This window comes from Balaenoptera physalus, assembly GCF_965194825.1.
Source record: "Balaenoptera physalus genome assembly, chromosome: 2".
Classification (NCBI taxonomy): Eukaryota; Metazoa; Chordata; class Mammalia; order Artiodactyla; family Balaenopteridae; genus Balaenoptera; species Balaenoptera physalus.
The window spans coordinates 49,619,601-49,644,564 of record NC_138883.1 but is presented as its reverse complement, the minus strand read 5'-3'; the positions used below and the strand labels follow the sequence as shown (position 1 = coordinate 49,644,564).

Genomic DNA, 24,964 nt, shown 5'->3' with positions numbered 1-24,964 from the left:
CCCGCCCGCTCAGCCCGCTCTCCCGGACCGACCCCTCCTCCGCCTCGCACACCATCCCCTCCCCGCCTGGTCAGCCTGGAGAGCCCCGGCCCAAGCTGGCCGCCGGGCCACCCGCTTCCTCGCTGCCGCTCCCTGCTCCCGGCCCGCGGGGACAACCACCGCCCGGCCCCAGCCCGGCAGGGGAAGCCCCAGCCTGTTCCGGTGCCTGGGCCGCCAGAACGCGCAGGGCCTCGCCCACAGCGCGGGGGCAGCGAGAGGCCTCCGTGCACCCCCAGGCCGCGGGGCGGGGGTCCGCGGGAGCGGGCTCCGCGCTTACCGCGTCCCGGGGCTCAGGCGCCTGGCGCTGCCGCGGGGGCCATGGCCGCGGGCGCACTCGGGGCTCGGAGGCGGCGGCGGCAGTGGCAGCGGGACGGCCGCGCCCAGCGCGCTCGGCTCCCGGCTCGGCCGCGGCCACCCGAAGCTTTGGACGCAGGGGAGGAAGGGCCAGGCCCGCGCGGGGAGGAGGAGCCAGGGCGACGCCGGCCCGGGCGCGGCTCCTCCTCCGCGGCCCGCGCAGCTGGGGCCGCTGAGGGAGGAGCGCTGGGCGCCGCCCGGGCCCTCGCGGGGTCAGTGCCCCCCCACTCCACCCCTTCCACGGGGACTGCGCCTCTGGTGGCCGGAGCACGGACGAGTGCGGTCCCGGCTTGGCTGTGACCCTGGGGCGGTCGCCTCGGAGATTTGAACTTGGAAGCTCCGGGGCTTGCCGGGGCGCAGATGGAGGAGGTCAGCAGAGGTCGACCCCCTGCCGGATAGCCTCTCCTTCCTTCCAGAGGCACCTGCACAATCCCCTCTGTGCCTAGGACACCCGGCCGGCAACGTCTCCGGGTCGGGGAAAAGTCCCCGCCTCCAGCCCGTGGGACTGAAGGTGGGGATCCAGGTGCCTCTTTTTCCCCCAGGCGGCCTTGGATTTCTCAGCCCTCGAGGGCCCATTGGCGGTCATTAGAAGAGGGGGTCCAGGAGGCTGAAGAGGTCCAGACTTGACTCTGAACCCTATGGAGCGAGTGCGTCCCTCCTACCAGGTCTAGACTGGCTTCCGCACCTGCCCACCACGTCTTCTTAGGCTCCCACCCCCATCCAGGCTTCTGTGGGTGCATCCAACCCTCCGTCACTAGCCACGCGGGACGGATACTCCTTGGAGTCGGTACCGCTCAGGCCAATGATTGCTCGGTGTTTACCGCCTCCTCCCCCCCACCCCTACTCCAGGGCTCCCCCAGAGTCTCCGCTTCTCACTCCCCCATCTCTACATTTCTACACAAGTCTGGTTATTTCAGCAGGAAACTGGAAAACGCTCCCTTGCTACTGAAAGAACAAGGGATAGACAGGAAGGAAACTAGCATTTACTGAGAATCCAGTGTGCTGGAAACTTGACAGGAATAATCTTACCTAATCCTCACACCACCTTTGGGAGGCAGACTTTATTATATCCATTTTGCAAATGAGGGCCTTACAGAAGTTAAGGAGCTTCCTCAGGACCACACAGCTAGTTGGCAGAGCTGGGATTCAAAAGCAGATGACATCTGTGACAAAACTGCATAGAACAAAATATAGTCACAAAAATGAGTGAGCATAAAACTGGTGTCATTTGAATAAAGCCCTAGGATTGTATTGACATCAGTTTCCTGGTTGTGATATTGTACTACAATTATGCAAAATGTTATCATTGGGAAAAATTGGGTAAAAGGTCTATAAGGGATCTCTCTGTATTATTTCTTATAACAGTGTGAATCTACAGTTAACTCAAAGTTTTGGGGGCTTTTGTTTGTTTGCTCTTTTTTTTTTTTTTTTAAAGCAGATCAGTCTTATTTATTTTTTAAATACATTTATTTAATTTTGGCTGTGTCGGGTCTTCGTTGTTGCTGCACACGGGCTTTCTCTAAGCACGGGCTTTCTCTAATTGCAGCAAGCGGGGTCTACTCTTTGTTGTGATAAGCGGGCTTCTCATTGTGGTGCCTTCTCTTGTGGAGCACGGGCTTTCTCTAATTGCAGCAAGCGGGGTCTACTCTTTGTTGTGATAAGCGGGCTTCTCATTGTGGTGCCTTCTCTTGTTGTGGAGCACGGGCTCTAGGCATGAGGGCTTCAGTAGTTGCAGCACGTGGGCTCAGTAGTTGTGGCTCACGGGCTCTAGAGCACAGGCTCAGTAGTTGTGGTGCACAGGCTTAGTTGCTCCGCGGCATGTGGGATCTTCCCAGACCAGGGCTCGAACCCGTGTCCCCTGCATTGGCAGGCAGATTCTCAACCACTGAGCCACCAGGGAAGCACCAAGCAGGTCAGTCTTCTTTTAGAACCCAAATGCTATTCCTTCAACACAGTGCACCTGGAGAATAAGAAAAAGGAGAGATTCAGGCTCCTCTCTCCCGCTTTTTAACAATCTTGGGAAAGCATGCACACACACACTCATGTACTTCATGCGTGGTTGTTCAGTCTAGTAATAATTACACAACACACATACACACTCTTTGTTATGGGAATAGCTAACCTGTTAGCAGAATCCTTACATAGGTGTCATTTTATAAATAAGAGAATATGTTCACTGGGGACTAAAACAGCCAACAGTCTTAGAAGGTAAGAATGAAGAGGTTTTTTTTTTTTCAGAATGAAATAATGCCATTTGCAGCAGCATGGATGGACCTAGAGATTATCATACTCAGTGAAGTCAGAAAGAGAAAGACAAATACCATATGATATCACTTATATGTAGAATCTAAAATACGACACAAACGAACATATATATGAAACGGAAACAGGCTCACAGACATAGCTAACAGACGTGTGGTTGCCAAGGGGGAGGGGGGTAGGGAAGGGAAGGATTGGGAGTTTGGGATTAGCGGATGCAAACTAGTGTATATAGGATGGATAAATAACAAGATCCTACTGTATAGCACAGGGAACTATATTCAATATCCTGCGATAAACCATAATGGAAAAGAATATGAAAAAGAATATATATATTTAGATTTATATATGTTATAGATTTTTTTCTTGTTTCAGCTAGTCTCTGCCATGGGAGCCTCATCCTACAAGTTCTCTCTCCAAGCATCCCTTTTTAACCTGCAAGAATCCTTAAGGAGGAGACTGTCATTAGTTTCAAGCAGTGATTCTTGGGGGCCAGGAGATGTTCCCTATAGAGAAAGATCAGAATTGGTGGGAATTGTGTAATTTCAAAGACACAAGATACTCTTTCATGAGGGGAGTGAATGGGGTGGAGTTAATGCTGGAAATTACACATAACTCCCAGCTTCCCTACAAAAGAGGGGAAAGTGTTCAGCATGGCTACTTCACAGTGTAGCTTTGCAAAAACAGTCCTGCCAACTCAGATAATTTGACACAATGTGCCTGCAATTTAGGTTGCACAGGGTGAAAGGTTTGTCTTAGTCCAGACTGAGCCACTGGAAGAAAGCAGGAATTTACCTTAGAAGCTATCAATTGAGCTTTTCTCTGTTAAACAAAAAATAAAGATAACAGCAGAAATAGTAGCTAAGCTCCAATACTACATTATATGCAATATAAGAAAAAAATGAAAAGAAATGTAAATACCCAGAGTTAATACCCTTTACAAGCCACATTGCTTATCTGTTGTAGTTTATCTGCCTCTGATATCAGCTCTCACTTAAAAAAAAAATCCTTGTTCAGGGACCCAGTATCCTTAAGGTGTTTATAGCCGAAATTTTTGAATGGCTTTCTGCTACATTTTTCAGTACTGGGCTGGCTTTCTTAGATTGGTAAAAAGCTGTAAAAAGTTAACAATAACAACAAAATAATAATAATAATCCGGGGAAAAGAAAGTTATTCTTTGTTTCCCTGGTAGCGCAGTGGTTAAGAATCGCCTGCCAATGCAGGGAACACGGGTTCGAGCCCTGGTCCGGGAAGATCCCACATGCCGCAGAGCAACTAAGCCTGTGTTCCACAACTACTGAGCCCACAAGCCACGACTACTGAAGCCCATGCGCCTAGAGCCCGTGCTCCCCAACAAGAGGAGCCACCGCAATGAGATGCCCGCACACCACAACGAAGAGTAGCCCCCGCTCACCGCAACTAGAGAAAGTCCACGCACAGCAACGAAGACCCAACGCAGACAAAAATAAATAAATAAATAAATAAACATATTTTTAAAAAAGGTGGGGGGCGAGGAGAGAGAGGGAAATTCAGGCTTCGTGAATTTCCTGGGATCTGCAGAGTTATCTTTTTCTGGTTAAAGAAAGGCTAGAGCTCTAACCAAACTCAGTGTACTCTCCCTCAAAGACATAGTTGGGTATACATTATTTCTGAATCACAGAATAGTCAAAAAAGTTCTTCTATCACTATGTAGTAACTCCCAGCTCCTACACTTCTTTAATACGTGTCTTTCTTATTTCTCTGGTGATTTGAGCTAATCAGAACGGTGTTCATGTGAGCTGTAGAGCTGTATCAGGGAGGACCAAGTAGATAAAGCAGATTATCAGGAATAATCCAACCCAAGGACTGTCTGAGTGAAAAGGACATCATACTCTCCCCAAGGCCCTAAGGAAATGGTGAAAGGAGGAAGGGGGAAATCTGGGTTCCAGACATGCAAGTCAAAGACTAGGAGTTTCAGTGACACAATGTTTATGGTAAGAACCCAAGAAGATGCCAGCAGGAAATGAGAAAAACACAGAAGAGGGATGGGAAAGAGAGAGAAAGCAAACAGATTTACACTTTTGCCCTGGAGGACCTCTATTAGGAATTAGGATTCTCCGTCTTCCCTCGTGAAATATATGAATGAAGAAGAAACAGGGATTCAGCACTTTTTTTTTTTTTTTTAACATAAGCATTAAACACCTACTCTGTGCCCATTACTATCCTGGGAGTCATGAGATGTTCAAAAGAAACATCAACCTGGGTCCTTGCCCTTGAGGCATGTGTTACTGACCTTTGGGGAAGCAAAAATATGCACACATGAGAGAGTGAGGGGACACTGTGAGGTGACATTGGATTCCAGGCGGGTCCTCCAATTGGGAGCCACACACATATATAGCATGACAGAGAAGAGAGGTGTGATTTCCTGAAAACATGGCTTTTATCAAGTCATTCAGCCCATTGCCTTTCATATCAGGTCCTAGATCTCCTTCCTGACATTCAAGACCCTACTTGATCCATGCAGATATATGTATCCTCACTGTCTGCAGACAACCTACCCTCCTTCCACTGTGCTCATAACTGCCTCTGCAGCTTCCCCCCTGCTGCCCCTTCTGCCCAGATCATCAGTCTGAAGGTATATCCGATGCCCTGTCTCTGTTCACTGTTCTTTATTTGACCTAGCAGTTATTGCACAGCAGGAAGTGGTTATTGAACATGAGCCTTTTGGAGCTCACGGATTGAGCTTTGAGGTGCTTTCCAAATATTTGGCCCTTACATGGAGAAGAGATGTCGCACGTGTGTGCATGGCAGCACAGGGAGGCTGGTCTTCACTTTCGGAAATATCTTTTTTCATGTGTCTGGAATCTGGAAATGTTCTACTGTTCTAAAGACTTAAGTGCCTAAAGACTGACACATATAGCTTACTTCAAAGTAGAAGAAAATAAAGTTCTAGTTTAAGAAGCATTGGTATTCCTTCACCTCGCACTCTCTTAAACACTTAGCCAACATGACACGAAATCTTTACCTTTAAAAAAAAAAAAAAGAAAGAATTTTGAATGGAAAATGACATAACATTTTTTCCCCAAGCAAGACTACTTTTAAGTTTTCTAGAATTTGATGCACACGCAAAACAGGAACCCAGAAACATATTTTAAAATAGTCCTATAAATAAATAAACAGTTCTGTCTGAAAGAAATATAAAGTGAGCTACACGTGCAATTCAAAAATTTCTAGTAGTCACATTTGTAAAAGTAAAAGCAAACAAGTAAAATGTTTACATTTTATTTAACTCAATATACCCCAAATATTATCATTTCAACATGTAATCAATATAAAAATTATTAATGATATGATTTACATGAGTGGTTGTACTAAGTCTGAAATCGGGTGTGTATTTTGCATCTCATCTCCCCTCAGACTAGCTGCCTATGGCTGCTGGCTCGTGTTTCAGGGAGTGTAATGTTAGAACAAGAAGAGGGTTGTTACTTCATCCCACCCAATTCCTTGTTGTGACAACGAGCCTGGGTTCAGGAGGGTTTGGTGCTTTGCTCAAGATCACATATCAGTCCCCTGGGCTGGGCTCATCTACCCCCGCACTCGCCTCCCATGCAGGTTCATGGGTGATGCAAACAGCCTTCTTGGAATGAAACACAGAGTTTTAAAATATTCTTAAAAGCCACCACCCTCTAAAACCTTTGGACCCCCCAAAAGTATTTAAAAAGATAAAATTTCAGAAGAAAATAGCCCAGTGTACCCTATTTTAATACTTAGACATGACAACCCTGCAGGCCATTTGTTAATACCTGTCCCACAGCCTACGTGTTTTCTGCTCAGCTGTATCTGCACCTGCAGGGGACCCAGAGAGAGAGGGCTGGAGGCCCAGAAGGCAGTCACTGCTGTGTGTGCCTGTCCTCTAGGGATGAGTGGGAGGGGTGTTGCTCAACCTCTATCCTCTGTCCCGCCCACATCAGCTCCTGCTGGCGTCCTAAGGAGCTGTGTTGTTTTCCATGATTAATTTCAAAGGCCTTGAAATAACTGGGTGACGTTCTGTCTTCCACTCTGCACATTTTGCAGTGCTTTATATTCGGAACCAAGCCAAAGGTGAATGCAGGGGAAATGACCATTTCAAAACAGAAAATGAAACCAACAAGAAGAGAGCATCGTTTCCAATAATGAGGACATTTGGGGGTAAACTGAATAATGAGGGCATCTTTGCATCTGGATTGATGAGAAAGCAATTAGATCCTTCATTACCAAAAGCAACATAAATCTTTGATTTGCATTTTGTTTTCAATTTGGACAGAATGGGCATGGTTCTCTAAGGATATAATCTAGACCTCTTTGCACCAAAATACTGAAGTCAAAGTGATGATAAATCTTATGGCAGTGAGCTCTGTGAGTCATATTTCAATCTGTAAAAAAAAAAAAAAGCCATCTTGGAGATGAGGTTTGGGGGCTATGCTGAGATGCCCAGATGCCATGCTCAGACTTTAACAAAAAAAGCATTTTGTCTGATTTTTTATTATTGAGGTCTCTTCCCCAACATCATGCAGCCTATTTCTGGATCCCCTGAAGTACAAATAAGATAAAAGGGGAAGGGGGGAAATCAGCAGAGAGAAAAATGAGTGCCTATTTATGTGAATCTGGTCACAAAGCAAAGTCAAGAACAGACCAAACGTGTGTGTGTGTGTGTGTGTGTGTGTGTGTGTGTGTGTGAAAATAGGTAGGTGGCCTTGTTTGTCCTTCCAGATGCCCCCTCTACCCTTCTCTACTGCTCAATTCCCTAAGAGGCCACCAAAATGTATTGCGTTAAGGGACTCCTTTGCACATGGCATCCCGTTAGGTTCGGCTGACAGGTTCACTGGCAAAAGACTGGAAGGTGGAAAGAGCATGAGGTTGGGGTATTTATTCAGCCAGCTGCCCCCTATAGGGTCTCTGTAGGCCGGCTGCATCCCTTAAGATCACAGCTTCTGTGGCACAGCCTTTGCTACACAACTCTTAGTCATCAGTTCTGCCAGTCAGGCCTGGGCTTGGTAATGGCACCCCCTGTTATCAGCTCCCAGGCAGGCACTATCCTTGTTTCTTTGTACCCGACCTACCCTTTTGTAAGTAGTCCCTTTATTAACTATTCTCCAAATACCTAATTTGAGCTTATCCACTATTTCCTTCTGAGACCTTGATTGATAAAGGAGGTATGCATACATTCCTTGCTCCAGAAAAAACTGTCTTCTCTCTGTTAGCACAAAATGCCTTTAGTTTTTCTATTGTACATAATTTTAGGTTGGTTCCACAAAACTAGACCCTGAGATGAGGATTTGTGTGCATGAGTTTTATTAAAGAAATGCTCCGGCAGAAACCCGTAGGGGAGGGTGGTGGAGGAGGGGGAGGGGGAAGAGCAAGACAAGGAGAGCAGAAGAGAAGAAGCCGGCAGAGGGCAAAAATTTCAGGCAAAGTCCCAGCCTCAGCCTAATCTTGAGTGGAGCTCTGGAGCATAAATTGCACCTCAGAGTTTGCCCTGACTTGAGTCAGAGGAGCTGGGCTTTCTATTTCCTGCACCAGTAAGTCAGGGACCCAAGGGCATCCAGGCAGAGCACCATCAATGTATATTTCATGTACATCCCTTGTAACATGAAAGTATTTAGGGAGGGGAGACACACTGTTTATTAATTGGCTTAATAATGGAGTTATCGGTGGAGAGGAAAGAATTGCCTCCAGATACCAAAAAATACAGCAGATGCTAAAGGGACACATACTTTGAAAAAACACTGCACAAAAACAAATAGTATTTTATTTTAATGGATTCGGATAATATACTTTAATATTAGTAAAAATCATATCAGGGCTGAAAGTCTTCTTAAAAAGCAAAGGCATCTTTGTAGGAATCTTAGCTACCAGATGCAGGTAGTAGTTCTATGGTGTGTGTGCATGTGGTTGGGAGGGGAGTATATCAACACTTGCCATTTCCCTCTGAAGCTTCTAACACTTGGAAATTTGTCATAGAAGCTTTTCTCATCTGCAGCTCAAACACTTTTTTTCAGCAGGAATTTAGCTGAAGTTGAAATCACCATCTGGCATCTCATATTGAACCAGGTCCTTTTTGTGCCAAGAACTTCTTCTCTTGGCAGTGAGGCTGACTGTGATCTTTCAAAAATGTTTCTTGAGTTGGCAGCCTTGACTGAGCAGAGCAAGCAGCCTGTCTTGGAATTTAGGAAGAGATGTGCTCAGCAAGTTGTTGCCCCAGGAAGAAAAGCGCAATGTGAAAAGTTGAACCTTAGGTTTTGAAACCCCAGAAGCCATATCTTCTATTATTGAGCTAAAACCAGCTAGGGGAAAAAAACCATCTCAGCAGTATGATTAGTAGCAGCAAAATGTTGCACAAGACCTAGGAAAGGAGTATACAATTTGAACCAACAAATGTTATTTAAGCACTTTCGAGGTGCAAAGTGATACCTTCCACGCTGTGGGGACGTAAGGATGACTAAGAAGGGGTCTCTGCTCCCAAGCGGTTAGGGATCCAGGGGCTGGGGACGCTTAGACGGAACCAAGTTAGCCTATACTAAGGAGCAGAGCTGACATTGTCTGCCTCCTCCCAGATGTTCGGGGATCCCTGTTACCATTTCTGTGCCCCTCCATCAGCTGATGTGCTTTTGCTTCCACTGGGCTGCACCAATGGCTCTTCTTCAGTGGCTACCCCAGGGTACTACGCACAAATTTAGAGAGCAGCAAGTGCTGGGGAGCTTAATTCCTAGCAGTGACTGCTCAATGTGGGAATAAAAAAGCCCAGCTCCCTTTGCCTCAGAGCAGGACTTAATGTCCAGGCTTTCCCTACCAGATCAGGCTGAGCTACTCCTAGGACTTTGCCTTGTCTTACATTTGCTCTGTCTCTTTTCCTTCCCTGTCCTACTTCCCTCATTCACTTGCCAGTCTCTTCTGGGAACATCGCCTTAGTAAAAACCCTTCCTTACAAATGCTCCTCTCAGGATCTTCTTCTGGGAACCTGACCTCAGACAAAGGGCATAATGATATAAACAAAATGCTATGAGAGCAGGAAGGAGAGATTAATTCTGCCTGGTGATCAAGGACCTTTCCATAAAAGGAGGGGTATTTGAACTAGGCCTTGAAGGGTTATTTGGATTTTGCCAGGCAGATGGAATTGAGGAGTGTCATGGTAAATCTGGGGAAAATACATACACATGCAGGGATAATGAAGGTAATGGTGGGGAGTGAAAGGTGATGAGGCTGACAAAGCAGTCTGGGAGTAACTGAAGAACAGCCTTCAATGTCATTAAAGAGTTTGGGCTTTTTAAAAATTGGTAAGGGTGAGCCACTTTAGATTTCCAAGCAGGGGAGAAATGATACACTTCTCTTTCAGGAAAGAACTGAATGGAAATATAAAGGATGGGTTGGAGGGGTAAGAGATAAACAATGGAAACCACTTTGGGGGTCAATATTCCACGTGACAATGATGAGGGGCTGACTTAGGGCAGTGGGTGTGAGAATGAAAAGGAAAGGATGGATCTAGAGATTAGACGAATGGACTTGCCAACTAACTGGCTGTAGGTGGGAAAATCAGAGTGATCAAAAGTGGCCGAAGTGTTGGGTTGGATCAGACAGTGAAGGACGGTGCCATCAGCCAAGAGACAGAACACAGAGGAAAAAGCCAGATGGGGAAGAAATCAATGAGCTCATTTTTGGATGTGTTGAAATTGAAGGAGACACCAGAAAAAATCCCTAATAACTCAAAGACGTTTGAATGAAATCGGAAAGTAACCTCAGAATAAAGAACAAACAAATTTTGGGATATTCAGAGACTCATGAAATTCCAGTTCAAGGTTAGACCAAAAGAGACACTTTTAAAAATTAGCTCTCTGGATAAGAATCAAAACAAGAAAATCAACAACAGAAACTTGGACACCCTTTAGGAATAAGAACACTTAAAATTCACTTGCGACAAAAGTGCCATGCTTCAGTTCCAGTATGATTTTACTTTGATGATTAAAACTAGAGTGGGGAGTATATATGATTTAAAGATTAGATCTGATATGTTACATTTGTATGGTTGTTTCTATGGACTGTGAAATTCTATGCACCATGAAAACAGAGTCCTATGACAATGGTGCTGAAAGAAGAAAAACACTGCCTTTAGCATTCACAGCCTATTACCTAATGTGACACATTGCTGGTGGAGGGACTGCTGGAGTACTAGTTCCATCAACGGAGAGTGGCTATTTCCTGGCCCTTAATTACTGCTGTTCATTTGCTTATGGACTTGCATTGACTTTTTAAAAATAAATCAATGTGTCCACGTGGAAACTGGCATCCCTGCCTTGCATTGACATTTCAAGCAGCACACAATTAGAAAAAAAGCACAAGTCCAAATTCTTTAAAAATGTTTCAGTTTGAGGAAAAATCTACTCTATACAAGATACATTGTTTCAAAACCCAAATGAATTTTAGGGCAGCAGAGAGGCCTCAGTACTCTGTAACAATGTTACACTTAAACTCTTCTCTTTGAGAACACAATACTTAGAAACAACACTTCCTCCTCTCCTAGGTAGGATGTTAGGGTAACAGAAGCCAAGTTACCCATGGAAGTAAGAGGAAGAGAAGGTAGAAAATGTAGAGGAAGGAGGACATTAGTTGTGTTTAGTCATTCAATCTCTCTTCCTCCCTCCCTCTCTTCCTCCCTGGCTCAGTCCCTCCCTTCTTCCCTCCCCCATTTCCAGGAATACTTGAGGACCTACTGTGTGCCGGGACTACTAGGAGTCAGAGATACCATACTGAGCAGGGGAAACATACATGATCTCTACTCTTAGGGAATTTAGGTCTATGGTACTTGATTTCAGATTCCACATGTCAATAAAAGATAACTTCACTTGTTCTTCACTCCTGTTCTCTCTCACCTTCACATTGCATATTCAAGCACATTAGGTTGACCCATTTGCAGAGCACATCTGTGAGGCATGACCCAGCTAGGCTGCCTCCACCTGAAATTCAACTCTCATTTAATAGTTGTGTACATTTGGTCAAGTGACTTAACCTTTTTAACCTCCGTCTCTTCTTCATCTATAAAATATAGATAATAACAGCACAGACCTCACAAGACAGTTGTGAACATTACAAGAATTAATTCATTTAGAACTTAGAATGGGCTCTGGTACACAGGGAGCAATCCACTGATGTTACCCATTGTTATTTTTAGCACACACAGGAAAAAAATAGATGAAACAGACCATATCTTTCAAAGAGCTTACAGTCTTGCAGGTGGAGACAGACAGGTACACAGATAAAGGCAATAACGTGTGGGGAGTGAAATGATGAAGAAGGTATGTTTAGGCTATGGTGGGAGATCACAAAGAAGGGAGTGGGGAATTCTTTTGGTCAACTCTTTTGAGACGGATGTAATATCAACCCAAAGTAGTTTCTTATTTCCCTGACCCTTAGGTAAATGATCCCTCCCTATTAAATGCCTGTTTTGCTTGCTTTATTTGCCCATAGTTATTCCACTGTGGATAATTACGTAAGCACAAATGAAGGCTTTTCATGAGGGGTCATTGTGGTCCCTCTTTATTTACACTCTGAATAAAGGAGCTTACCCTAGTTGGTGAAACTAGGTTACATTTTCCTGATTTCTTATGTTCAGTGGCATATTTCTTATAGAAGTCAGAGTTGTTTGGGCAAAGGGAAAATAGGCCTTTTCTCACACCAGGAAGTGGTCTAATTCTTTTTGCCAGTGACTGGCTAAGACACAGCCATATGATTTAATTCTGGCCAGTGAGACCCAAGGTAAGCTGGGGGTTCTGGGAAACATTTTCTCAATAATATGAGGCTAATGGGAGGAAACATCACTATTCTTCTCCAGACGTTGTTGGTATGCATGTGATGGCTGGTATTGCTGCAGCCATTTTGTGACCTTGATGGTGGATATTGCTGACACCCTAAGTATGGCAAAGTAGAAAGATGGAAATAAAGTGGGCCCCTGAAGTCCTCCTTGTATTGCTGGATTTACAGACTTGGGCCTTGATCTACCTCCAGACTTCTTGTTGGGTGAGAAAATACCCTCCCCCCCCCACTTTTTTATTGTTCCAGCTACTTTTAGATGGGTTTTCTGTTCACTTTCAGTTAACTCCTTGTGGAGTTAATATGAGCAGCATGATGGGGCATTTCTGGGCAGAAGCTTCAAGAGCCATGTGTGTGGCTTGCCATGCTCTCTCTCCCCTGCCCCCATGATCAGGGAAGCACGTTGAGATGGAGCCTCTGCCAGCCTAGTTCCTCAATGACTACAATAAGTAGGCCTTCTGTGACAGACTTGTGGCATGAACAAGAAATAAACCTTAATACTGAGCTGATGAAGTGTGTTGTTATTGTTGTTCCCACAGATAAACCCAGTCTACTTAGACTGGTAAACAACCTAAACATTGTAGCGACTAAAAACAATGAAGTGGAAGCAAGAGCTTGCGATGCAGGCCCTTAACCCCAGGTGATTCAAGACTGGAAAGAGCAGGCTCCCCTCTGCCCGCTCCACACACTTCCTGGTTAGTGAGATGAGCCTCAGAATGGGAAGTCATTTAATACGAATAATGTTTTAAAAATGTCTTCACTTCAATGCATTATTCAGAGCAAATTAATCACAACTTATTAAGTGTCTCTTTAGCCTCCCTGACACTTGCCTCATCACTTTGCCCGTCAAGTTTCTTTTTATAATGACCTCACTATGCACTCCCCCTAACAACCCCCTTACCTAGACACCTACCTAGGAGTCTTTTGGTAATAGCTTGATAATCATGGAGCTGAAGTTTTGTGGCACAAATATGAAGTGAAGGTGACGTGTCAGTGGGGGACAGGAGAATGATGACAATGATAATTCATATTTCTGTAGCACTTGTTCTAAACCAGATGTCATTCTGAGCACTTTATATATAGTAACTCACTTAATCCTCACCTTATGAGGTAGGTATTATCGTTCTCTCTCCTTTACAGAGGAGGAAACAGGCACAGAGAAGTTAAGTGTCTTATCCAAGGTCATGCAACTAAAAAGTAATGACACTCGGGTTCTAGTCCCGGCAATCTGGCTCCTAACACTCCTAAAAGTGTTCTAACCATGATGCTTCACCAAGAGTGGGTGGGGAGGGGTGTTGTTGTGGGAGAAGCAGTTCTTAGAGAAGCACGAGGTAAAGAGCCTAGCTGAGCCTCACCTGACTTAAATCCTAGCTGGGTGTTGTTTTGCAATTTGCAAAACACATCTACATCCTGGTTTCCTCAACTGTAAGAAGGCGCTGCTGGTAGCTCTGTCCCCTGCAAGGTTAACTGAGGCATGCAAAGACCCTAGCATTGAGCTTGTCTGCAAAACCACCCGCTAAATGTGATTGGGGCTGCTGTAACATTCTAGGACAGATCCCCAGAGGGTGCCGAAGTCTTGTGTATGTGGAGAGTCACGTAAAAATGTGAAATGACTGTTTGGGGATTTCTCTAGGAGTCCTTTGGAAGGCATGGATTGTAAGGTGACAGGACCTGGGAAAGGCTGTCTGGAGAGTCATTTCTGGGATCTGCAGGCACAACAGCAGCTGAGATGTACCCATCGCACTGGAATGGGTGGCTGGATAAGCCATTGGGACCAACTGTGATTTAAGAGGTTTGAGGGGGTATTTTTCTGAGGTCTGAAAGGGGCGCACAGATGTGCAGAGGAGTAGGGAGGTGAGGATAAGGGGCTGGGATCTAAAATTGTATCAGAAAAGCTTTGGAAGTGTAGCTCTGGAGAGAGAACTTAGTTTGAGGAGTTGTAATTCACTACCAGAAAGTCCCTTAGGTTGTATCTCTAAAATGTATTGCAAATTTGAGCACTTCTCACCATCCCCACTGTGGCCACTGCCAGCATCCTGCTAAGGGCCATCTAGTTGTGCCTCCCCCGGACTCCTGGCAGTCTACCTCGTCTCCCTGCCTCCATTCTGGTCCCTGCCCTTCCATTTGCCTCACAGGAGACAGAGTGATCTTTTTAAAAATGCAACCAATTACTGTGGCTTCTTTTCACTCTCAGAATAAACCCCAAATCTTGACTCCATAATCTGGCCCTGCCTAACACCTGGACCTCATCTCTCACCACCACCACTGGCGCCCCAGTCCACCCCCACTGGCCGCATTTCTGATATACAAACACACCAAGCTCCTTCCTGCATTAGCTGTTCGCTTTGCCTGCAATGCTTTCCCCCCTGTTCTTTGCACAGCTGGCTCCTTCGGCTGCTCTGGTCTTGATCGAAACATTGCCTTCTCTGATTTCCCGACTGCCCTGTCCCCTGGCCCTCATGCTCTCTCAGCCACCCTCCATGCCACTAGCAGATTCCCTCTCTTTCACAAAACTCATCACTATCCAAAATGGTCTTGTTTGTGCCTTTGCTTGTTTATAGGGCTGTTGCCAGTCTCCCCTATTAGCCTGAATTGGCCTTGTTTGCCTCGTTCATGGCTGTATCCCCAGCACCTAGATCAGTTCCCTGTTCACTGAGGCTCCATAAATTAAGAAGTAATTTACATTTAATTTCCATCAGTAATACATTTCAAACAATTTACTTATATGTCCCGGTGGAAAAAAGAAGAAAGATTAATTTTATTTACATTTAATTGAATATTGATGCATTCTTTGGATGATGGCAATGGGATAGTAACATTTCAACACAATTTTGTGGGGATAATCTCTTGCTAGAAAATCTGAAATTACATATGGCTCAGAATAAATTAGTTTTACATAGAAAATTAAAAATCCAGGAGCCACAATTGATAGGTTCCTATTTTTAAATATTACGAAAATATAAAATTTAAATATTACGAAAATGTAAAATATAAGCTACAATGTTTCTATAATAAAGGGCTTAGAGTTAGTAATGGTAAGAATACAATGTCAAAATCTACCTAACCATATTTTCTTTACTGATTTCTTTGAATAATGCAATGGTGCTGAATGTTTATTTGGAGTCTGTTAATATATAATATTGGGACTTCCCTGGTGGCTCAGTGGTTAAGAATTCGCCTGCCAACGCAGGGGACACGGGTTCGATCCCTAGTCCAGGAAGACCCCAGATGCCCCAGAGCAACTAAGCCCATGTGCCACAACTACTGAGCCTGCGCTCTAGAGCCTGTGAGCCACAACTACTGAGCCCATGAGCCACAACTACTGAGGCTGCGTGCTACAACTACTGAAGCCCACGTACCTAGAGCCCGTGCTCTGCAACAAGAGAAGCCACTGCAATGAGAAGCCCGCGCCTCACAACGAAGAGTAGCCCCTGCTCGCAGCAAATAGAGAAAGCCCGCGCATAGCAACGAAGACCCAACAGAGCCAAAAATAAAATATAATATTAACATTATCTTGTGTATTAATTGCATTTGACTATTTGTCTTATTTCTGGATTTGATTCAACATTTTTATATTTAAAGATTGTCAATGTAGAGCCCTCTGGGATATAATCATTTTCAATTCACATATGACTAAATTTGGTCATATCTGCTGATTGTGTAAAGAGCTCTTTCCGAGAAGTAAATATTAATGCTGACTGGTTCTGAAAAAAGAACCCTTTGGAGCACCTCTTCTTTTTTTCATTTTTAGACACCTCTGTTAGCTGCTTTAACACTTGGTTGGAAGTGTTTTTAAAGGAGCTTGTGAAGATTTGGAAAAGATTTTATTTTTAATATCCCAGATTGCATCCTCTGCATCGGGTTGGTTTTGTTACATGTGCTCCATCTGTCTTGAAGATATGGAAAACTTGGTAGGGGAAAAATGGAAAGGGCAAAACTGTTTCCGTAGCTCTACAGAATGTCTAAAAATGACTTCACATGTAAAATCTAGAGCATGGATTCCTTCAGTTAGAACTTTCCCACACTACCCAGGTGCCTGGCACTCAACCTTCCCAAGCGGGGAAAGGAGAAATTGTTTAGTTACTCCCTGGTTAGAAAGTTTGCAAGGTTGAATGCCTTTTGCACAATCTCTACTTCATACAACTTCAGTAAGATTTCTTACCATTTTAGGTGAATTCAATTAAACATGTGGATTGATTCTTTTATTATGAATATCCTTAAAAAAGAATATAATCAATTTACTTGCTGGCTACGGTTGATCTGTGATTTCTGATATCTTTCTTTAATGTTTCAGGCTTAGTACTGGATGAAAAACTTTGAAAAACAAAACAAAACAAAACAGAACGTTTCTTTGCCTATCCCCAGCTGCACCTGACAGTGAAAGAAGCTGAAATCTTACTCTTCACTGGACATTACATTCAATTTCAAGCTTCTATTATCTTTTTTAAAAGCTATTAGAGAATACTTAGTAAAGATTTTGTTTCTCTGAAGGTCAGCCTGTTATATTTGTAATTGGAACACTTCATGGATTGGGTGTCTGGGAGATCTAAGTGCTTTTATCCATCCTACCATTGTTTAACATGATATTTATGTGTTTATTGAGTGTCTTGTAGCCTTAGAATGTGGATTTCTGGAGACTCAAGATCTTTTATGATGTGTGTAGCACCAAATAAAATATGGATTCTTCAGTATCATCTCAAAATGGACTTTAATCTGGAGCTATAAAGTGGCACTCCTTTGGTGTGTGTTTATCTGCAAGTTATTCTTTGAACAGAATCAAACCTTCAGGGACTTCCCTGATGGTGCAGTGGTTAAGACTCCACCCTCCCAATGCAGGGGGCCCGGGTTCCATCCCAGGTCAAGGAACTAGATCCCGCCCGCTGCAGCTAAAGAGCCCTCATGCCGCAAAGGAGATTCTGCGTGCTGCAACTAAGACCCAGCGCAGCCAAATAAATAAATAAATAAATAAATAAATAAATAAATAAATAAATAAATATAAAGGAAAAAAAAGAATCAAACCTTCAGCAAGCAAAACTCACAGCCCCCAACATTATGAACCTACTGAATTGAAATGATGCTAAAATCCTGGTTTGTTCACTTGGGGAGGATTGTTATTTTAGAGTTATTATAAGTAAAGTATTTTCAAGCAAAAGGTGACTATTGGAGAATGTGATACTTAAACATCATGTGATATTTAAAGCTGGCTTTGCAGTTTCCAAATCATCACCCAAGATGATAAATGTATGCATCAGTGCCTAACCCACATAATATCAAATTTTCTCATGTCCTATGACTCATCTGAGAGCTCTGCTCAGTTGCCATCAATATCTCCTATCCTGTTACAAGACCTTGTCATCACCTAGAACTACTTCACCTCTGAAATCCTGAACTTTGAAATTCCACTCTGACCTCAACCCTATACCCTTCCTTCCCCTCCATCTTCATCCCACCCATCTTCAGTCTTACCAAGGCATCGGCCTTCAATCTGCCTGTATAACAGCCCCCAGCCCTCTTGGATTTAAGGACACTTTAAGGGTACTCTCCTCATCAGACACAACCCCCCTACTCCTTTGACGTGCTGGCACAGCCAATCAACAAATCCTCAGTCTTGCATCCACCCATCCGCCTGTTTTCTTTGGCCCTTGAGCATTACAAGAGAAGATCACATAATGCATAATTATGCAGTCAGGTGCTGACACAAATTTTGATTTCAAACCTCAACTGAGTGCACAAGACCATCTGGAGTTCTTTGATCATTCCTAGGTGGTTCCCTGTATAATCTACCCGATCTGAGACATGTAGGACTGGATAACATGAATTACACTTAGAACGGCGCCAACTTCTTATTCATAATATATGAAGTTCATTTTCTCCCCATGGATTTCATGTGAGCCAAAATTTCCCCATTTGTTTGTGTTTCCTCTTATTCTTGTTTTCTTTTGCACTTTACAAATCACCTCTTGGAGTTATTAAAGAGTTTAGAGGAGTATTAAAGAGTTTAAGATGATCACAAAATACAGAGCTACAGAGCTACTGTGTGCCAAACAGTGTTTTAGGTGCTGGGGATGCAGCAGTGAACAAAATAAACAACTCTGTCCTCATAGAGTCTATACTTTAGTAGCAAGGGACAGAAAATAAGCAAATCAGTAAAATTATACTATGTCAGAAAGTGACAGGTGGGACTGCAGAGTCCTGGAGTGGTTGTGCAAGCTGGGAGGTGCGCTGCGGAGAGGCTGCTCTGTGCACGAGGTGCAAGCATGAGCCAGGCTGCCTGGGTTCAAATCCGAGGTCTGGCACTCACTACATGTGTGACCCTGGGCAAGTTACCTAACCTCTCTGTGACTCAGTTTCCCAGCCCGTAAAATGAAGAATTTCATAGTGCAAACATCATAGGGTTGTTATGAGGATTAAAGGACTTAATAAACACATAGCATTTCCCCTGGTAAGCACTACATAATTGTCAACGATTTTATTTTATATAGTTGTCTCACCACTGCTCCTACCCTCCCATTCACAGCCTGTGCACTAGAGGCAGAAATAGGTTCACCATGAAGGGAAAGCCCGTCACTTCCTGAGCCCTGAGAGAGGCCCTAGCACTGTGTTCATGTGGTGCTTTTGTCAAGTTTGCAAAAGTAAGATATTTTAATAGCAATTGGTTAAGATGCTGTCTGTTTCCGTATGTTCCCCTTGTGTCAGGTAGCCTGGAAGCAGCTGTTGGCATTTGGGGATCCAGTGGAGAGGAAGTTGAAGACATTAGTTGGGGTTTAGTGGGGAACATCTATGTGGTTTGGTCGCTTCCATATTGATCTCAGTTATTGCTGGTCATCCTGGTGTAGAAGAAGCTCCCAGGATTCCTACCACCTGCTGTGCCATCCGTGCAGAGCAGGACATGGTGATAGGAATGTGTCCCATTAGAGGCTGGCAGCAGGGGTGTGGGGATAGAGGGGGAAACAGGGTTTGAAATGTACAAAGCCAGAAGTTAGTCTGTGGAAAGTTCTTGTAATCCTCTTATATATAAAATAAGTAGAGGATTTGGTTCTCAGGACATAGTCAAAACAGAAGTTTTTCCCTGTCAGGAACATACTAGATAATGCAGCATTAATTAATTAGTAATGCACTGTTATGAACTGAATACTTGTCCCCCCTCAATTCATATGCTGAAGCCCTAACCTACAATGTGATCGTATTTGGAGATGGGGCCTCTGGGAGGTCGTTAGATCTAGATGAGGTCATGAGGATGGGGTCCTCATGATGGAATTAGTGACCTTATAAGAAGATACCAGGGAGCTTGCTTTCTTTCTCTCAGCCATGTGAGGACACAGCAAGTAGGCAGTCATCTGCAAACCAGGGAGAGGCCTCTCACCAGAACTCAACTATGCTAGTACCCTGATCTCAGAATTCCCAGCCTCCAGAACTGTGAGAAATAAACGTCTATTCTTTAAGCCACTAGGTCTATGGTATTTTGTTATAGTAGCCTGAGTCAGCTAAAACATACATTATGCAGGTGTTTTTTTTTTCTTTTTTAATGGGAATTCGGTTAGATAGAATTATAATTCCTGAATTTGCAGAGCAGAATCCTATAGCAGTACTACAAACAGCAGGTAAGTCTGTGTGTGAAGATGCAAGCTTTACGTATCCCACCAGTCAATATTAAAAAAACAAATTCAACCAACCACATTAGAAGAAATATTGAATTATCCTTCTACTCTCTCCTTAGGAAATATTACACAAGTATTGTCATAGAGATGATCAGAGTTTATAGCCAAATATATAGGGAAAAAAAGTATTGCAGAAGTGTGCCAGTTGATAACTATAAACCATATTGTTTTCTGAATTTTATAGGGTTTGTGGTATTTGTTTTTAAAAAATGTATAATTTGTGTGATTTCTTTTCTCATTCTAAATAAATGTTTACTTTGTTCCTACTTTTGATTTGGTGAATTTTGTGTTCTTTTTTGTAAACAGGCCCTCCCCACAAACTGTACACATTTCAGGTCCACAAGCCGTGGATCCACTTCTGTCTGGAGGAAACAGGAATGAGGGAATGCCTTTGTTTCTTCTCATCTCATCCAGACTCAGCTGTACGTTCTGTTATAGTCAATATCTCCTCTCACGGAAGAGGAACAGATGGCCCTACTCCTTCCATCCACCTGTGCCCTCGTGGCCCCTGGTCTCCTCCCCCACCCCACCCAACCCCCTCAGGATTCTGTCTCTCCACTGACCTCCCCACCCTTGGATGGCCAAGCTCTTCCTCTCCACTGGGTCTTCCCTGTCAGACCACAGACATGCTCAAAAATGTCATCCCTTGATTCTGGCCACACCACTCCCTGCCTACCTCTTTCTCAGAGGCTTCCCAACTCCTCCCCCTATTCCTCCCCCTCCAACTAAATGTCTTGAAAGAGAAGCCCATATATATGGCTCCTACATCCTCATTCCTCAATTCTCTGAGATCTGGTTCCTTGCAGCTTCGGGGAACTGTCCCGTAGAGTCACCACTGCCTGACTCTGTGGCCTCTGAATAGTCTGAGTCCAGTTTGGCCTCTTGCTGCGTCTGACAATGTTGACACCACTCTTTCCTGCATCCTTTCTGCCCTGGCTCCCCAAGTCAGTTCTCCTCCCTCCATTCTGACCACTTGATCTTGCTCTCTTTTGCCACCCCCTCTCCCTCCTCAGTTCCCTTAGATACTGTCTCACACATATTCTGCCTGGATATGCTTGTTTATTCTTTTTTTTTTTTCATGTTGAGTTCTTTCTCTTCTTTTGGCTATTCAATCATAGTAGTTGAGAGGGATATGCTTGCTTATTTTGTAATGAGTCTATGCCATTGACTCTGAAATGAGATTTCTGTTCCCATGGTTACTCCTGAACTCTGTAGCCATATTTCCCACTCTCCACCTGACAGCTCCAACTGCTTGTACTATGGGCTTCTCATACCCAGCATCTTCACAAATGAAAACTTTCATCATCATCCTCTCCAAACGTCTCCTCCCTCCTTGTTCTTTGTGGTGGGAGGTGTCACCATCAATCACCCAGTCACTCAGCCAGGTATTCTTGGAGTCTCCTTGTTTTCCTCCTTCCCCCTCACTCCTCCTCTCTGATCATTAACAAGCATTATTTATTTTAGCTTTAAGTCAGGTGTTCCTAAAATTTTTTCATCATTAAACCTCTTGGCAATATGGTAAAGACTTTGGATTGCTCCTCAGAGTAATGTTTTTTAATGGATAACCAAAATGCAAAGTGAGGAAAAAAACAAAGCTGGAGGCATAACCCTTCCAAACTTCAGACTATAGTACAAAGTTACAGTAATCAAAACAGTGTGGTATTGGCACAAAAACAGACACATAGATTAGTGGAACAGAATAGAGAACCCAGAAATAAACCCATATATCTACCGTCAATTAATCTATGGCAAAGGAGGCAAGAATATACAATGGAGAAAAGATAGTTTCTTCAGTAAGTGGTTTTGGGGAAGCTAGACAACTACATGTAACTCAATGGAATTAGAACACTCCCTCACACCATATACAAAAATAAACTCAAAATGGTTTAAAGACCTAATTATAAGACATGATACCATAAAACTCCTAGAAGAGAACATGGGCAAAACATTCCCTGACATAATCACAGCAATATTTTCTTAGACCAGTCTCTCTTACTTTTCTTTTATCAGAAGAAATAAAAGCAAAAATAGACAAATGGGACCTATTCACACTTAACTGCTTTTGCACAGCAAAGGAAACCAGAAACAAAATGAAAAGACAACCTATGAGAAATACTTACAAATGATGTGACTGACAAGGGGTTAATATCCAAAATATACAAACTGCTCATACAACTCAATATTGAAAACACAAACAACCCAATCAATAAATGGGCAGAAGACCTAAATAGACATTTTTCCAAAGAAGACACACAGATGGCTAAGAGGCACATGAAAAGATACTCAACATCACTAATTATTAGAGAAATGCAAATCAAAACTACAATGAGGCATCACCTCACACCGGTCAGAATGGCTATCATCAAAAAATCTACAAACAATAAATGCTGGAGAGGGTGTGGAGAAAAGGGAACCCTCCTGCACTGTTGGTGGAATGTAAACTGGTGCAACCACTATGGAAAATAGTATGGAGGTTCCTTAAGAAGCTAAAAATATGATCCAGCAATCCCACTCCTGGGTACATATCCAGAAAAGATGAAAACTCTAATTCAAAAAGATACCTGCATCCCGATGTTCATAGCAGCACTATTTACAATAGCCAATACATAGAAACAACTCAAGTGCCCATCAATAGACAACTGACTTAAGAAAATATGGTATATATACACAGTGGAATATTATTCCACCCTTAGAAGGGTGAAATTTTGCCATTTGCAGCAACATGCATGGACCTAGAGAATATTATACTTAGTGAAGTAAGTCAGACAAAGACACATATTATATGATATCACTTAAATGTGGAATCTAAAAAACAATACAAATGAATCTATATACAAAACTGAAACAGACACACAGACATTGAAAACAAACTTATCATTACCAAAGGGGAAAGGGAGAGAGGAGGGATAAATTAGGAGTATGGAATGAACAGATACAAACTACTATGCATGAAATAGATAAGCAACAAGGATTTACTGTATAGCACAGGTAATTATATTCAATATCTTATAATAACCTATAATGGAAAATAAACTGAAAAAAATATTTTAATGCAAAGGACATCATTTTTTTGAAATACAGTTTCCAAAATTATAAAAAGCTTTGATATAATAATACATGTAATAACACTAATATAATATTAACTACTCATTCCAGTGTCAGGTCTAATTACCATCATTTTAAACTAGTCATAGATTTAATGATACTCGGAGAAATCTGTAATAACTGAAATGTGATACAAAAATCTGTGATTTCTATTGGGGACAAAGCCATAGATTATGCTAATGTTACCAGAGCAATTTTCTCACATTAATAATTGAAGAATATGATAAATTTCAGTAAGAGAAAAGTGAAAATAAAGATGTAATGTTTTTCCCATAAAAGGTTACAGACCCCTGAGTTCCACCCTGGTTGATGAACACCTGCTTTAAAATGATGTCTGGCTCTAGCCTCCTCTTTTCCATTCCTCCTGCCACTGACCCAACTCTGTCCACATGGAACCCCACAGGCACCCGACCTGACTCCTCCCCTTCCAAGCCTGTTCTTCCTGCCATGTGCGCCGCATACTCAAGGAGAGCCCGCCTCCACCCAGTCACCTAAGCTGGGTGCCCAGCATCACGGCTCCCCACTCCACACTCCATCGTGGACCTGGCGTCATCTCCTCAGTAGAGCTCAGCTTGACCACCCTCTCCACCAGCCTCGACATTCTCCTTTCTCCTTCAGATTAATACAACAGCCACCTCACTGCGAACAGAGCCTGGCCTCCTCAATCCTTCTTCCAGGAGCACAGATCTATCTAGAACCCAAATCTGATCTGATCCTTAGCATTGTGAAACTTCTGCCCATCTTGCCAACACAGCTCCTGCAACTCTGTCTTCCAGCCCCACCTCACTTTACTTTTTTATTTTCTTCTTAACATCTTTATTGGAGTATAATTGCTTCACAGTGTTGTGTTAGTTTCTGCTGTATACCAAAGTGAATCAGCTATATGCATTTGTATATGCCCATATTCCCTCCCTCTTGCATCTCCCTCTCACACTCATTATCCCACCCCTCTAGGTGGTCGCAAAGCACCGAGCTGATCTCCCTGTGCTATGCAGCTGCTTCCCACTAGCTATCTATTTTACATTTGGTAGTGTATATATGTCTCTCTTACTTCGTCCCAGCTTACCCTTCCCCCTCCCTGGGTCTTCAAGTCCATTCTCTATGTCTGTGTCTTTATTCGTGTCCTTCCCCTAGGTTCATCAGAACCATTTTTTTTTTAGATTCCATATATATGTGTTAGCATACGGTATTTGTTTTTCTCTTTCTGACTTACTTCACTCTGTATGACAGACTCTAGGTACACCCACCTCACTACAAATAACTCAATTTCATTCCTTTTAATGGCTGAATGATATTCCATTGTATATATCTGCCACATCTTCTTTATTCATTCATCTGTCAATGGACACTTAGGTTGCTTCCATGTCCTGCCTATTGTAAATAGAGCTGCAATGAACATTGTGGTACATGTTATCTTTTTGAATTATGGTTTTCTCAGGGTATATGCCCAGTAGTGGGAATGCTGGGTCATATGGTAGTTCTATTTTTAGTTTTTTAAGGAACCTCCATACTGTTCCCCATAGTTCTCCATTTCCACCAACAGTGCAAGAGGGCTCCCTTTTCTCCACACCCTCTCCAGCATTTACTGTTTGTAGATTTTTTGATGATGGCCATTCTGACTGGTGTGAGGTGATACATCATTGTAGTTTTGATTTGCATTTCTCTAATGATTAGTGATGTTGAGCATCTTTTCATGTGTTTGTTGGCAATCTATATCTTTGGAGAAATGT

At 43.3% G+C, this 24,964-nt stretch overlaps 1 protein-coding gene and 1 long non-coding RNA gene across 22 annotated transcripts in view; both read right to left on the bottom strand.

Moving 5' to 3' along the window:
- NIN (ninein) overlaps nucleotides 1–514 on the bottom strand; it is a 106,469-nt gene extending 105,955 nt beyond the window's left edge. For 6 of the 18 annotated variants that reach the window (XM_082452006.1, XM_082452008.1, XM_082451997.1 and 3 more), the window contains exon 1: nucleotides 317–507. The gene's annotated coding sequence lies outside the window, so the exon portion shown is untranslated. Of the gene's footprint in view, nucleotides 1–316 lie in introns of all 18 variants that reach the window. The other 12 variants (XR_014261121.1, XM_082451992.1, XM_082452002.1 and 9 more) reach the window with 7 other exon arrangements.
- Nucleotides 515–2,007: 1,493 nt separating this feature from the next.
- Nucleotides 2,008–24,964, bottom strand: part of LOC309654449 — a 42,121-nt gene continuing 19,164 nt past the window's right edge. For 2 of the 4 annotated variants that reach the window (XR_014260254.1, XR_014260255.1), the window contains exon 4: nucleotides 2,008–2,353. This is a non-coding gene — a long non-coding RNA (uncharacterized lncRNA). The other 2 variants (XR_014260253.1, XR_014260256.1) reach the window with 2 other exon arrangements.